The sequence below is a fragment of the Lagenorhynchus albirostris genome, chromosome 4 (assembly GCF_949774975.1).
Source record: "Lagenorhynchus albirostris chromosome 4, mLagAlb1.1, whole genome shotgun sequence".
NCBI lineage: Eukaryota > Metazoa > Chordata > Mammalia > Artiodactyla > Delphinidae > Lagenorhynchus > Lagenorhynchus albirostris.
In genome coordinates this window covers 56,606,586-56,623,488 of record NC_083098.1, presented here as the reverse complement: position 1 = coordinate 56,623,488, position 16,903 = coordinate 56,606,586, and positions in this window count along the sequence as shown.

Sequence of the window (16,903 nt, the reverse complement as noted above, 5' to 3'; positions counted from 1 at the left end):
GGTGCAACATTCCAGACGCTTTACTAACACTCTCCCGACTTGGAGAGTCAGTGCCTTTAACCTCCTGTTTGGCCCAGTTTGCAATTTCTGCGGAAGATGAACAGGAATAGGGAGAACCAATGAGAGACTAGCTGGAGGTGTCTGGATGGGCAAATTTAACTCTCATTTCCCACCAGGAAGAGGAATTAACCAAAGGCTCAGCGTGCCGTGCCGGAACCAGATTAGGGCCTGAAGCCATCCTGCGGTGTTGCGGCCAGCTCACGAGAAAGCGAGTTGAAGAAAGGAGCTCAGGGGCACTGTAATTCACAAACCTGCAGAGTTATAAATGACAGCTATCGTCCAAAAATATACTGAAGTAAGGCTGCCAAGAGGACTTGAAAGCGGGGCAGAATTGCAGGAAACCGATTTCAGGAGGTAGACTGGGATTGCATTTAAAGCATAGGAAAAGAGGCAGAACGTCCACAATGATGCACTTGGCCAAAAAGGGCGTATGCGTTTTTTCCTGAATATATTCAGGAAAAAACGCATACGCCCTTTTTGGCCAACCAAGCAAGCTGGGAAACGAAATCTGCACTACAATGAAGTCTCACTTCCCCCCGGTCAAAAGGGCCATCTGAAAAAAGTGTAAAATCCAGAAAGGCAGGACAGGCCATGGAGAACTGGGAGCCTTGTTATGCTGATGGGTGGGATGTCAATTGCCAACAGCCACTCGGGAGAAGTGTATGGTGTTTCCTGAAACATCTAAAAAACAAAGCAACAGAGCCTAGGGCACTTCCACTTATGGTCCTATAGCTTAGGGAAATTAAAATCAAAAAGACACAGCCACCCCAAAGGTTGGGACGGCTCTGTTTACAAGAACCTGGTTTATGGTACAAGTTCTATATCGCAGAAAGTGAAAAATGGATAAAGAAGTTGTGGTACTTACGTACAATGCAGTATCACTCAGCAATGAAATCTATGTCATCAGGCCCGTAGCAGCATAATGAGTGGATTCAGGTATGATGATTCTAACTGAAATAAGTCACACAGAAAAAGAAACATCATAAGATATCACTAATACACGGAATGTAAACTTGGCTACATAGGAACTGAATTACAAAACAGAACAGGGTCTCAAATTTAGAAACCCAACTTATGCTTGCTTAAGGGGAAAGGTGAGTTGGGGTGCTGCATAAACCCAGAGATTGAAATGAGCACAGATAAAGTTCCTTAAGCCAAATATGGAATAGACAAGAGCTACTCCTTGCTCAACGAAATGGACTCAACACCCCATATTAAACACCTAAGAATATACCTGACTAGGAAGTATCTTAAAACCTATGGATTGCTATGTCTCCGAAAGAGAATCAAGCGTGTGTACAGGGGCATAAACGCAGCAGTGATAGGATTGGAGAAGTTCGGTGAGCAAATGAAGACCCTTTGAAGTCATATTGCATGGTACCCATTCCACGGGTCTCAACTCTCCAGGTTTAAGGCATTCTTCCTTCAGCTAAAACATGCATGTGGAACCCAGAGTATGATCAATCGTGTGATCGGGAGACGTGTTCAAATATGTCTCAGTTTTCGTCCCCTGGTACTCGGGTGCAACATTCCAGACGCTTTACTAACACTCTCCCGACTTGGAGAGTCAGTGCCTTTAACCTCCTGTTTGGCCCAGGTTGCAATTTCTGCGGAAGATGAACAGGAATAGGGAGAACCAATGACAGACTAGATGGAGGTGTCTGGATGGGCAAATTTAACTCTCATTTCGCACCAGGAAGAGGAATTAACCAAAGGCTCAGCGTGCCATGCCGGAACCAGATTAGGGCCTGAAGCCATCCTGCGGTGTTGCGGCCAGCTCACGAGAAAGCGAGTTGAAGAAAGGAGCTCAGGGGCACTGTAATTCACAAACCTGCAGAGTTATAAATGACAGCTATCGTCCAAAAATATACTGAAGTAAGGCTGCCAAGAGGACTTGAAAGCGGGGCAGAATTGCAGGAAACCGATTTCAGGAGGTAGACTGGAATTGCATTTAAAGCATAGGAAAAGAGGCAGAACGTCCACAATGATGCACTTGGTCAAAAAGGGCGTATGCGTTTTTTCCTGAATATATTCAGGAAAAAACGCATACGCCCTTTTTGGCCAACCAAGCAAGCTTGCAAAGGAAATCTGCACTACCATGAACTCTCACTTCCCCCCGGTCAAAAGGGCCATCTGAAAAAAGTGTAAAATCCAGAAAGGCAGGACAGGCCATGGAGAACTGGGAGCCTTGTTATGCTCATGGGCGGGATGTAAACTGCCAACAGCCACTCGGGAGAAGTGTATGGTGTTTCCTGAAACATCTAAAAAACAAAGCAACAGAGCCTAGGGCACTTCCACTTATGGTCCTATAGCTTAGGGAAATTAAAATCAAAAAGACACAGCCACCCCAAAGGTTGGGATGGCTCTGTTTAAAAGAACCTGGTTTACGGTACAAGTTCAATACCGCAGAAAGTGAAAAATGGATAAAGAAGTTGTGGTACTTACGTACAATGCAATATCACTCAGCAATGAAATCTATGTCATCAGGCCCGTAGCAGCATAATGAGTGGATTCAGGTATGATGATTCTAACTGAAATAATCTCACAGAAAAAGAAACATCATAAGATATCACTAATACACGGAATGTAAACTTGGCTACATAGGAACTGAATTACAAAACAGAACAGGGTCTCAAATTTAGAAACCCAACTTATGCTTGCTTAAGGGGAAAGGTGAGTTGGGGTGCTGCATAAAACCAGAGATTGAAATGAGCACAGATACAGTTCCTTAAGCCAAATATGGAATAGACAAGAGCTACTCCTTGCTCAACGAAATGGACTCAACACCCCATATTAAACACCTAAGAATATACCTGACTACGAAGTATCTTAAAACCTATGGATTGCTATGTCTCCGAAAGAGAATCAAGCGTGTGTACAGGGGCATAAACGCAGCAGTGATAGGATTGGAGAAGTTCGGTGAGCAAATGAAGACCCTTTGAAGTCATATTGCATGGTACCCATTCCACGGGTCTCAACTCTCCAGGTTTAAGGCATTCTTCCTTCAGCTAAAACATGCATGTGGAACCCAGAGTATGATCAACCGTGTGATCGGGAGACGTGTTCCAATATGTCTCAGTTTTCGTCCCCTGGTACTCGGGTGCAACATTCCAGACGCTTTACTAACACTCTCCCGACTTGGAGAGTCAGTGCCTTTAACCTCCTGTTTGGCCCAGTTTGCAATTTCTGCGGAAGATGAACAGGAATAGGGAGAACCAATGAGAGACTAGCTGGAGGTGTCTGGATGGGCAAATTTAACTCTCATTTCCCACCAGGAAGAGGAATTAACCAAAGGCTCAGCGTGCCGTGCCGGAACCAGATTAGGGCCTGAAGCCATCCTGCGGTGTTGCGGCCAGCTCACGAGAAAGCGAGTTGAAGAAAGGAGCTCAGGGGCACTGTAATTCACAAACCTGCAGAGTTATAAATGACAGCTATCGTCCAAAAATATACTGAAGTAAGGCTGCCAAGAGGACTTGAAAGCGGGGCAGAATTGCAGGAAACCGATTTCAAGAGGTAGACTGGGATTGCATTTAAAGCATAGGAAAAGAGGCAGAACGTCCACAATGATGCACTTGGCCAAAAAGGGCGTATGCGTTTTTTCCTGAATATATTCAGGAAAAAACGCATACGCCCTTTTTGGCCAACCAAGCAAGCTGGGAAACGAAATCTGCACTACAATGAAGTCTCACTTCCCCCCGGTCAAAAGGGCCATCTGAAAAAAGTGTAAAATCCAGAAAGGCAGGACAGGCCATGGAGAACTGGGAGCCTTGTTATGCTGATGGGTGGGATGTCAATTGCCAACAGCCACTCGGGAGAAGTGTATGGTGTTTCCTGAAACATCTAAAAAACAAAGCAACAGAGCCTAGGGCACTTCCACTTATGGTCCTATAGCTTAGGGAAATTAAAATCAAAAAGACACAGCCACCCCAAAGGTTGGGACGGCTCTGTTTACAAGAACCTGGTTTATGGTACAAGTTCTATATCGCAGAAAGTGAAAAATGGATAAAGAAGTTGTGGTACTTACGTACAATGCAGTATCACTCAGCAATGAAATCTATGTCATCAGGCCCGTAGCAGCATAATGAGTGGATTCAGGTATGATGATTCTAACTGAAATAAGTCACACAGAAAAAGAAACATCATAAGATATCACTAATACACGGAATGTAAACTTGGCTACATAGGAACTGAATTACAAAACAGAACAGGGTCTCAAATTTAGAAACCGAACTTATGCTTGCTTAAGGGGAAAGGTGAGTTGGGGTGCTGCATAAACCCAGAGATTGAAATGAGCACAGATAAAGTTCCTTAAGCCAAATATGGAATAGACAAGAGCTACTCCTTGCTCAACGAAATGGACTCAACACCCCATATTAAACACCTAAGAATATACCTGACTAGGAAGTATCTTAAAACCTATGGATTGCTATGTCTCCGAAAGAGAATCAAGCGTGTGTACAGGGGCATAAACGCAGCAGTGATAGGATTGGAGAAGTTCGGTGAGCAAATGAAGACCCTTTGAAGTCATATTGCATGGTACCCATTCCACGGGTCTCAACTCTCCAGGTTTAAGGCATTCTTCCTTCAGCTAAAACATGCATGTGGAACCCAGAGTATGATCAATCGTGTGATCGGGAGACGTGTTCAAATATGTCTCAGTTTTCGTCCCCTGGTACTCGGGTGCAACATTCCAGACGCTTTACTAACACTCTCCCGACTTGGAGAGTCAGTGCCTTTAACCTCCTGTTTGGCCCAGGTTGCAATTTCTGCGGAAGATGAACAGGAATAGGGAGAACCAATGACAGACTAGATGGAGGTGTCTGGATGGGCAAATTTAACTCTCATTTCGCACCAGGAAGAGGAATTAACCAAAGGCTCAGCGTGCCATGCCGGAACCAGATTAGGGCCTGAAGCCATCCTGCGGTGTTGCGGCCAGCTCACGAGAAAGCGAGTTGAAGAAAGGAGCTCAGGGGCACTGTAATTCACAAACCTGCAGAGTTATAAATGACAGCTATCGTCCAAAAATATACTGAAGTAAGGCTGCCAAGAGGACTTGAAAGCGGGGCAGAATTGCAGGAAACCGATTTCAGGAGGTAGACTGGAATTGCATTTAAAGCATAGGAAAAGAGGCAGAACGTCCACAATGATGCACTTGGTCAAAAAGGGTGTATGCGTTTTTTCCTGAATATATTCAGGAAAAAACGCATACGCCCTTTTTGGCCAACCAAGCAAGCTTGCAAAGGAAATCTGCACTACCATGAACTCTCACTTCCCCCCGGTCAAAAGGGCCATCTGAAAAAAGTGTAAAATCCAGAAAGGCAGGACAGGCCATGGAGAACTGGGAGCCTTGTTATGCTCATGGGCGGGATGTAAACTGCCAACAGCCACTCGGGAGAAGTGTATGGTGTTTCCTGAAACATCTAAAAAACAAAGCAACAGAGCCTAGGGCACTTCCACTTATGGTCCTATAGCTTAGGGAAATTAAAATCAAAAAGACACAGCCACCCCAAAGGTTGGGATGGCTCTGTTTAAAAGAACCTGGTTTACGGTACAAGTTCAATACCGCAGAAAGTGAAAAATGGATAAAGAAGTTGTGGTACTTACGTACAATGCAATATCACTCAGCAATGAAATCTATGTCATCAGGCCCGTAGCACCATAATGAGTGGATTCAGGTATGATGATTCTAACTGAAATAATCTCACAGAAAAAGAAACATCATAAGATATCACTAATACACGGAATGTAAACTTGGCTACAGAGGAACTGAATTACAAAACAGAACAGGGTCTCAAATTTAGAAAACCAACTTATGCTTGCTTAAGGGGAAAGGTGGGTTTGGGTGCTGCATAAAACCAGAGATTGAAATGAGCACAGATAAAGTTCCTTAAGCCAAATATGGAATAGACAAGAGCTACTCCTTGTTCAACGAAATGTATTCAACACCCCATATTAAACGCCTAAGAATATACTTGACTAGGAAGTATCTTAAAACCTATGGATTGCTATGTCTCCGAAAGAGAATCAAGCGTCTGTACAGGGGCATAAACGCAGCAGTGATACGATTGGAGAAGTTCGGTGAGCAAATGAAGACCCTTTGAAGTCATATTGCATGGTACCCATTCCACGGGTCTCAACTCTCCAGGTTTAAGGTATTCTTCCTTCAGCTAAAACATGCATGTGGAACCCAGAGTATGATCAACCGTGTGATCGGGAGACGTGTTCCAATATGTCTCAGTTTTCGTCCCCTGGTACTCGGGTGCAACATTCCAGACGCTTTACTAACACTCTCCCGACTTGGAGAGTCAGTGCCTTTAACCTCCTGTTTGGCCCAGTTTGCAATTTCTGCAGAAGATGAACAGGAATAGGGAGAACCAATGACAGACCAGATGGAGGTGTCTGGACGGGCAAATTTAACTCTCATTTCCCACCAGGAAGAGGAATTAACCAAAGGCTCAGCGTGCCGTGCCGAAACCAGATTAGGGCCTGAAGCCATCCTGCGGTGTTGCGGCCAGCTCACGAGAAAGCGAGTTGAAGAAAGGAGCTCAGGGGCACTGTAATTCACAAACCTGCAGAGTTATAAATGACAGCTATCGTCCAAAAATATACTGAAGTAAGGCTGCCAAGAGGACTTGAAAGCGGGGCAGAATTGCAGGAAACCAATTTCAGGAGGTAGACTGGAATTGCATTGAAAGCATAGGAAAAGAGGCAGAACGTCCACAATGATGCACTTGGCCAAAAAGGGAGTATGCGTTTTTTCCTGAATATATTCAGGAAAAAACGCATACGCCCTTTTTGGCCAACCAAGCAAGCTGGGAAAGGAAATCTGCACTACAATGAAGTCTCACTTCCCCCCGGTCAAAAGGGCCATCTGAAAAAAGTGTAAAATCCAGAAAGGCAGGACAGGCCATGGAGAACTGGCAGCCTTGTTATGCTGATGGGCGGGATGTAAATTGCCAACAGCCACTCGGGAGAAGTGTATGGTGTTTCCTGAAACATCTAAAAAACAAAGCAACAGAGCCTAGGGCACTTCCACTTATGGTCCTATAGCTTAGGGAAATTAAAATCAAAAAGACACAGCCACCCCAAAGGTTGGGACGTCTCTGTTTACAAGAACCTGGTTTAGGGTACAAGTTCTATATCGCAGAAAGTGAAAAATGGATAAAGAAGTTGTGGTACTTACGTACAATGCAGTATCACTCAGCAAGGAAATCTATGTCATCAGGCCCGTAGCAGCATAATGAGTGGATTCAGGTATGATGATTCTAACTGAAATAAGTCACACAGAAAAAGAAACATCATAAGATATCACTAATACACGGAATGTAAACTTGGCTACATAGGAACTGAATTACAAAACAGAACAGGGTCTCAAATTTAGAAACCCAACTTATGCTTGCTTAAGGGGAAAGGTGAGTTGGGGTGCTGCATAAAACCAGAGATTGAAATGAGCACAGATAGAGTTCCTTAAGCCAAATATGGAATAGACAAGAGCTACTCCTTGCTCAACGAAATGGACTCAACACCCCATATTAAACACCTAAGAATATACCTGACTAGGAAGTATCTTAAAACCTATGGATTGCTATGTCTCCGAAAGAGAATCAAGCGTGTGTACAGGGGCATAAACGCAGCAGTGATAGGATTGGAGAAGTTCGGTGAGCAAATGAAGACCCTTTGAAGTCATATTGCATGGTACCCATTCCACGGGTCGCAACTCTCCAGGTTTAAGGCATTCTTCCTTCAGCTAAAACATGCATGTGGAACCCAGAGTATGATCAACCGTGTGATCGGGAGACGTGTTCCAATATGTCTCAGTTTTCGTCCCCTGGTACTCGGGTGCAACATTCCAGATGCTTTACTAACACTCTCCCGACTTGGAGAGTCAGTGCCTTTAACCTCCTGTTTGGCCCAGGTTGCAATTTCTGCGGAAGATGAACAGGAATAGGGAGAACCAATGAAAGACTAGATGGAGGTGTCTGGATGGGCAAATTTAACTCTCATTTCGCACACGGAAGAGGAATTAACCAAAGGCTCAGCGTGCCATGCCGGAACCAGATTAAGGCCTGAAGCAATCCTGCGGTGTTGCGGCCAGCTCACGAGAAAGCGAGTTGAAGAAAGGAGCTCAGGGGCACTGTAATTCACAAACCTGCAGAGTTATAAATGACAGCTATCGTCCAAAAATATACTGAAGTAAGGCTGCCAAGAGGACTTGAAAGCGGGGCAGAATTGCAGGAAACCGATTTCAGGAGGTAGACTGGAATTGCATTTAAAGCATAGGAAAAGAGGCAGAACGTCCACAATGATGCACTTGGCCAAAAAGGGCGTATGCGTTTTTTCCTGAATATATTCAGGAAAAAACGCATACGCCCTTTTTGGCCAACCAAGCAAGCTTGCAAAGGAAATCTGCACTACCATGAACTCTCACTTCCCCCCGGTCAAAAGGGCCATCTGAAAAAAGTGTAAAATCCAGAAAGGCAGGACAGGCCATGGAGAACTGGGAGCCTTGTTATGCTGATGGGCGGGATGTAAATTGCCAACAGCCACTCGGGAGAAGTGTATGGTGTTTCCTGAAACATCTAAAAAACAAAGCAACAGAGCCTAGGGCACTTCCACTTATGGTCCTATAGCTTAGGGAAATTAAAATCAAAAAGACACAGCCACCCCAAATGTTGGGATGGCTCTGTTTACAAGAACCTGGTTTACGGTACAAGTTCAATACCGCAGAAAGTGAAAAATGGATAAAGAAGTTGTGGTACTTACGTACAATGCAATATCACTCAGCAATGAAATCTATGTCATCAGGCCCGTAGCAGCATAATGAGTGGATTCAGGTATGATGATTCTAACTGAAATAATCTCACAGAAAAAGAAACATCATAAGATATCACTAATAAACGGAATGTAAACTTGGCTACATAGGAACTGAATTACAAAACAGAACAGGGTCTCAAATTTAGAAAACCAACTTATGCTTGCTTAAGGGGAAAGGTGGGTTTGGGTGCTGCATAAAACCAGAGATTGAAATGAGCACAGATAAAGTTCCTTAAGCCAAATATGGAATAGACAAGAGCTACTCCTTGTTCAATGAAATGTATTCAACACCCCATATTAAACGCCTAAGAATATACTTGACTAGGAAGTATCTTAAAACCTATGGATTGCTATGTCTCCGAAAGAGAATCAAGCATCTGTACAGGGGCATAAACGCAGCAGTGATACGATTGGAGAAGTTCGGTGAGCAAATGAAGACCCTTTGAAGTCATATTGCATGGTACCCATTCCACGGGTCTCAACTCTCCAGGTTTAAGGTATTCTTCCTTCAGCTAAAACATGCATGTGGAACCCAGAGTATGATCAACCGTGTGATCGGGAGACGTGTTCCAATATGTGTCAGTTTTCGTCCCCTGGTACTCGGGTGCAACATTCCAGACGCTTTACTAACACTCTCCCGACTTGGAGAGTCAGTGCCTTTAACCTCCTGTTTGGCCCAGTTTGCAATTTCTGCAGAAGATGAACAGGAATAGGGAGAACCAATGACAGACCAGATGGAGGTGTCTGGACGGGCAAATTTAACTCTCATTTCCCACCAGGAAGAGGAATTAACCAAAGGCTCAGCGTGCCGTGCCGAAACCAGATTAGGGCCTGAAGCCATCCTGCGGTGTGGCGGCCAGCTCACGAGAAAGCGAGTTGAAGAAAGGAGCTCAGGGGCACTGTAATTCACAAACCTGCAGAGGTATAAATGACAGCTATCGTCCAAAAATATACTGAAGTAAGGCTGCCAAGAGGACTTGAAAGCGGGGCAGAATTGCAGGAAACCGATTTCAGGAGGTAGACTGGAATTGCATTTAAAGCATAGGAAAAGAGGCAGAACGTCCACAATGATGCACTTGGCCAAAAAGGGCGTATGCGATTTTCCTGAATACATTCAGGAAAAAACGCATACGCCCTTTTTGGCCAACCAAGCAAGCTTGCAAAGGAAATCTGCACTACAATGAAGTCTCACTTCCCCCCGGTCAAAAGGGCCATCTGAAAAAAGTGTAAAATCCAGAAAGGCAGGACAGGCCTTGGAGAACTGGGAGCCTTGTTATGCTGATGGGTGGGATGTAAATTGCCAACAGCCACTCTGGAGAAGTGTATGGTGTTTCCTGAAACATCTAAAAAACAAAGCAACAGAGCCTAGGGCACTTCCACTTATGGTCCTATAGCTTAGGGAAATTAAAATCAAAAAGACACAGCCACCCCAAAGGTTGGGACGGCTCTGTTTACAAGAACCTGGTTTACGGTACAAGTTCAATATCGCAGAAAGTGAAAAATGGATAAAGAAGTTGTGGTACTTACGTACAATGCAATATCACTCAGCAATGAAATCTATGTCATCAGGCCCGTAGCAGCATAATGAGTGGATTCAGGTATGATGATTCTAACTGAAATAAGTCACACAGAAAAAGAAACATCATAAGATATCACTAATACACGGAATGTAAACTTGGCTACATAGGAACTGAATTACAAAACAGAACAGGGTCTCAAATTTAGAAAACCAACTTATGCTTGCTTAAGGGGAAAGGTGAGTTGGGGTGCTGCATAAAACCAGAGATTGAAATGAGCACAGATAAAGTTCCTTAAGCCAAATATGAAATAGACAAGAGCTACTCCTTGCTCAACGAAATGGACTCAACACCCCATATTAAACACCTAAGAATATACCTGACTAGGAAGTATCTTAAAACCTATGGATTGCTATGTCTCCGAAAGAGAATCAAGCGTGTGTACAGGGGCATAAATGCAGCAGTGATAGGATTGGAGAAGTTCGGTGAGCAAATGAAGACCCTTTGAAGTCATATTGCATGGTACCCATTCCACGGGTCTCAACTCTCCAGGTTTAAGGCATTCTTCCTTCAGCTAAAACATGCATGTGGAACCCAGAGTATGATCAACCGTGTGATCGGGAGACGTGTTCCAATATGTCTCAGTTTTCGTCCCCTGGTACTCGGGTGCAACATTCCAGACGCTTTTCTAACACTCTCCCGACTTGAAGAGTCAGTGCCTTTAAACTCCTGTTTGGCCCAGGTTGCAATTTCTGCGGAAGATGAACAGGAATAGGGAGAACCAATGAGAGACTAGCTGGAGGTGTCTGGATGGGCAAATTTAACTCTCATTTCGCACCAGGAAGAGGAATTAACCAAAGGCTCAGCATGCCATGCCGGAACCAGATTAGGGCCTGAAGCAATCCTGCGGTGTTGCGGCCAGCTCACGAGAAAGCGAGTTGAAGAAAGGAGCTCAGGGGCACTGTAATTCACAAACCTGCAGAGTTATAAATGACAGCTATCGTCCAAAAATATACTGAAGTAAGGCTGCCAAGAGGACTTGAAAGCGGGGCAGAATTGCAGGAAACCGATTTCAGGAGGTAGACTGGAATTGCATTTAAAGCATAGGAAAAGAGGCAGAACGTCCACAATGATGCACTTGGTCAAAAAGGGCGTATGCGTTTTTTCCTGAATATATTCAGGAAAAAACGCATACGCCCTTTTTGGCCAACCAAGCAAGCTTGCAAAGGAAATCTGCACTACCATGAACTCTCACTTCCCCCCGGTCAAAAGGGCCATCTGAAAAAAGTGTAAAATCCAGAAAGGCAGGACAGGCCATGGAGAACTGGGAGCCTTGTTATGCTCATGGGCGGGATGTAAACTGCCAACAGCCACTCGGGAGAAGTGTATGGTGTTTCCTGAAACATCTAAAAAACAAAGCAACAGAGCCTAGGGCACTTCCACTTATGGTCCTATAGCTTAGGGAAATTAAAATCAAAAAGACACAGCCACCCCAAAGGTTGGGACGGCTCTGTTTACAAGAACCTGGTTTACGGTACAAGTTCAATATCGCAGAAAGTGAAAAATGGATAAAGAAGTTGTGGTACTTACGTACAATGCAATATCACTCAGCAAGGAAATCTATGTCATCAGGCCCGTAGCACCATAATGAGTGGATTCAGGTATGATGATTCTAACTGAAATAAGTCACACAGAAAAAGAAACATCATAAGATATCACTAATACACGGAATGTAAACTTGGCTACAGAGGAACTGAATTACAAAACAGAACAGGGTCTCAAATTTAGAAAACCAACTTATGCTTCCTTAAGGGGAAAGGTGAGTTGGGGTGTTGCATAAAACCAGAGATTGAAATGAGCACAGATAAAGTTCCTTAAGCCAAATATGGAATAGACAAGAGCTACTCCTTGCTCAACGAAATGGACTCAACACCCCATATTAAATGCCTAAGAATGTACCTGACTAGGAAGTATCTTAAAACCTATGGACTGCTATGTCTCCGAAAGAGAATCAAGCGTGTGTACAGGGGCATAAACGCAGCAGTGATAGGATTGGAGAGGTTCGGTGAGCAAATGAAGACCCTTTGAAATCATATTGCATGGTACCCATTCCACGGGTCTCAACTCTCCAGGTTGAAGGTATTCTTCCTTCAGCTAAAACATGCATGTGGAACCCAGAGTATGATCAATCGTGTGATCGGGAGACGTGTTCCAATATGTGTCAGTTTTCGTCCCCTGGTACTCGGGTGCAACATTCCAGACGCTTTACTAACACTCTCCCGACTTGGAGAGTCAGTGCCTTTAACCTCCTGTTTGGCCCAGTTTGCAATTTCTGCGGAAGATGAACAGGAATAGGGAGAACCAATGACAGACTAGCTGGAGGTGTCTGGACGGGCAAATTTAACTCTCATTTCCCACCAGGAAGAGGAATTAACCAAAGGCTCAGCGTGCCGTGCCAGAACCAGATTAGGGCCTGAAGCAATCCTGCGGTGTGGCGGCCAGCTCACGAGAAAGCGAGTTGAAGAAAGGAGCTCAGGGGCACTGTAATTCACAAACCTGCAGAGGTATAAATGACAGCTATCGTCCAAAAATATACTGAAGTAAGGCTGCCAAGAGGACTTGAAAGCGGGGCAGAATTGCAGGAAACCGATTTCAGGAGGTAGACTGGAATTGCATTTAAAGCATAGGAAAAGAGGCAGAACGTCCACAATGATGCACTTGGCCAAAAAGGGCGTATGCGATTTTCCTGAATACATTCAGGAAAAAACGCATACGCCCTTTTTGGCCAACCAAGCAAGCTTGCAAAGGAAATCTGCACTACAATGAAGTCTCACTTCCCCCCGGTCAAAAGGGCCATCTGAAAAAAGTGTAAAATCCAGAAAGGCAGGACAGGCCTTGGAGAACTGGGAGCCTTGTTATGCTGATGGGTGGGATGTAAATTGCCAACAGCCACTCTTGAGAAGTGTATGGTGTTTCCTGAAACATCTAAAAAACAAAGCAACAGAGCCTAGGGCACTTCCACTTATGGTCCTATAGCTTAGGGAAATTAAAATCAAAAAGACACAGCCACCCCAAAGGTTGGGACGGCTCTGTTTACAAGAACCTGGTTTACGGTACAAGTTCAATATCGCAGAAAGTGAAAAATGGATAAAGAAGTTGTGGTACTTACGTACAATGCAATATCACTCAGCAATGAAATCTATGTCATCAGGCCCGTAGCAGCATAATGAGTGGATTCAGGTATGATGATTCTAACTGAAATAAGTCACACAGAAAAAGAAACATCATAAGATATCACTAATACACGGAATGTAAACTTGGCTACATAGGAACTGAATTACAAAACAGAACAGGGTCTCAAATTTAGAAAACCAACTTATGCTTGCTTAAGGGGAAAGGTGAGTTGGGGTGCTGCATAAAACCAGAGATTGAAATGAGCACAGATAAAGTTCCTTAAGCCAAATATGAAATAGACAAGAGCTACTCCTTGCTCAACGAAATGGACTCAACACCCCATATTAAACACCTAAGAATATACCTGACTAGGAATTATCTTAAAACCTATGGATTGCTATGTCTCCGAAAGAGAATCAAGCGTGTGTACAAGGGCATAAACGCAGCAGTGATAGGATTGGAGAAGTTTGGTGAGCAAATGAAGACCCTTTGAAGTCATATTGCATGGTACCCATTCCACGGGTCTCAACTCTCCAGGTTTAAAGCATTCTTCCTTCAGCTAAAACATGCATGTGGAACCCAGAGTATGATCAACCGTGTGATCGGGAGACGTGTTCCAATATGTGTCAGTTTTCGTCCCCTGGTACTCGGGTGCAACATTCCAGACGCTTTACTAACACTCTCCCGACTTGGAGAGTCAGTGCCTTTAACCTCCTGTTTGGCCCAGTTTGCAATTTCTGCGGAAGATGAACAGGAATAGGGAGAACCAATGAGAGACTACCTGGAGGTGTCTGGATGGGCAAATTTAACTCTCATTTCAAACCAGGAAGAGGAATTAACCAAAGGCTCAGCTTGCCGTGCCGGAACCAGATTAGGGCCTGAAGCCATCCTGCGGTGTTGCGGCCAGCTCACGAGAAAGCGAGTTGAAGAAAGGAGCTCAGGGGCACTGTAATTCACAAACCTGCAGAGTTATAAATGACAGCTATCGTCCAAAAATATACTGAAGTAAGGCTGCCAAGAGGACTTGAAAGCGGGGCAGAATTGCAGGAAACCGATTTCAGGAGGTAGACTGGGATTGCATTTAAAGCATAGGAAAAGAGGCAGAACGTCCACAATGACGCACTTGGCCAAAAAGGGCGTATGCGTTTTTTCCTGAATATATTCAGGAAAAAACGCATACGCCCTTTTTGCCCAACCAAGCAAGCTGGGAAACGAAATCTGCACTACAATGAAGTCTCACTTCCCCCCGGTCAAAAGGGCCATCTGAAAAAAGTGTAAAATCCAGAAAGGCAGGACAGGCCATGGAGAACTGGGAGCCTTGTTATGCTGATGGGCGGGATGTAAATTGCCAACAGCCACTCGGGAGAAGTGTATGGTGTTTCCTGAAACATCTAAAAAACAAAGCAACAGAGCCTAGGGCACTTCCACTTATGGTCCTATAGCTTAGGGAAATTAAAATAAAAAAGACACAGCCACCCCAAAGGTTGGGATGGCTCTGTTTACAAGAACCTGGTTTACGGTACAAGTTCAATACCGCAGAAAGTGAAAAATGGATAAAGAAGTTGTGGTACTTACGTACAATGCAATATCACTCAGCAATGAAATCTATGTCATCAGGCCCGTAGCAGCATAATGAGTGGATTCAGGTATGATGATTCTAACTGAAATAATCTCACAGAAAAAGAAACATCATAAGATATCACTAATACACGGAATGTAAACTTGGCTACATAGGAACTGAATTACAAAACAGAACAGGGTCTCAAATTTAGAAAACCAACTTATGCTTGCTTAAGGGGAAAGGTGGGTTTGGGTGCTGCATAAAACCAGAGATTGAAATGAGCACAGATAAAGTTCCTTAAGCCAAATATGGAATAGACAAGAGCTACTCCTTGTTTAACGAAATGTATTCAACACCCCATATTAAACGCCTAAGAATATACTTGACTAGGAAGTATCTTAAAACCTATGGATTGCTATGTCTCCGAAAGAGAATCAAGCGTCTGTACAGGGGCATAAACGCAGCAGTGATACGATTGGAGAAGTTCGGTGAGCAAATGAAGACCCTTTGAAGTCATATTGCATGGTACCCATTCCACGGGTCTCAACTCTCCAGGTTTAAGGTATTCTTCCTTCAGCTAAAACATGCATGTGGAACCCAGAGTATGATCAACCGTGTGATCGGGAGACGTGTTCCAATATGTCTCAGTTTTCGTCCCCTGGTACTCGGGTGCAACATTCCAGACGCTTTACTAACACTCTCCCGACTTGGAGAGTCAGTGCCTTTAACCTCCTGTTTGGCCCAGTTTGCAATTTCTGCAGAAGATGAACAGGAATAGGGAGAACAAATGACAGACCAGATGGAGGTGTCTGGACGGGCAAATTTAACTCTCATTTCCCACCAGGAAGAGGAATTAACCAATGGCTCAGCGTCCCGTGCCGAAACCAGATTAGGGCCTGAAGCCATCCTGCGGTGTTACAGCCAGCTCACGAGAAAGCGAGTTGAAGAAAGGAGCTCAGGGGCACTGTAATTCACAAACCTGCAGAGTTATAAATGACAGCTATCGTCCAAAAATATACTGAAGTAAGGCTGCCAAGAGGACTTGAAAGCGGGGCAGAATTGCAGGAAACCAATTTCAGGAGGTAGACTGGAATTGCATTTAAAGCATAGGAAAAGAGGCAGAACGTCCACAATGATGCACTTGGCCAAAAAGGGAGTATGCGTTTTTTCCTGAATATATTCAGGAAAAAACGCATACGCCCTTTTTGGCCAACCAAGCAAGCTGGGAAAGGAAATCTGCACTACAATGAAGTCTCACTTCCCCCCGGTCAAAAGGGCCATCTGAAAAAAGTGTAAAATCCAGAAAGGCAGGACAGGCCATGGAGAACTGGGAGCCTTGTTATGCTGATGGGCGGGATGTAAATTGCCAACAGCCACTCGGGAGAAGTGTATGGTGTTTCCTGAAACATCTAAAAAACAAAGCAACAGAGCCTAAGGCACTTCCACTTATGGTCCTATAGCTTAGGGAAATTAAAATCAAAAAGACACAGCCACCCCAAAGGTTGGGACGGCTCTGTTTACAAGAACCTGGTTTATGGTACAAGTTCTATATCGCAGAAAGTGAAAAATGGATAAAGAAGTTGTGGTACTTACGTACAATGCAGTATCACTCAGCAATGAAATCTATGTCATCAGGCCCGTAGCAGCATACTGAGTGGATTCAGGTATGATGATTCTAACTGAAATAAGTCACACAGAAAAAGAAACATCATAAGATATCACTAATACACGGAATGTAAACTTGGCTACATAGGAACTGAATTACAAAACAGAACAG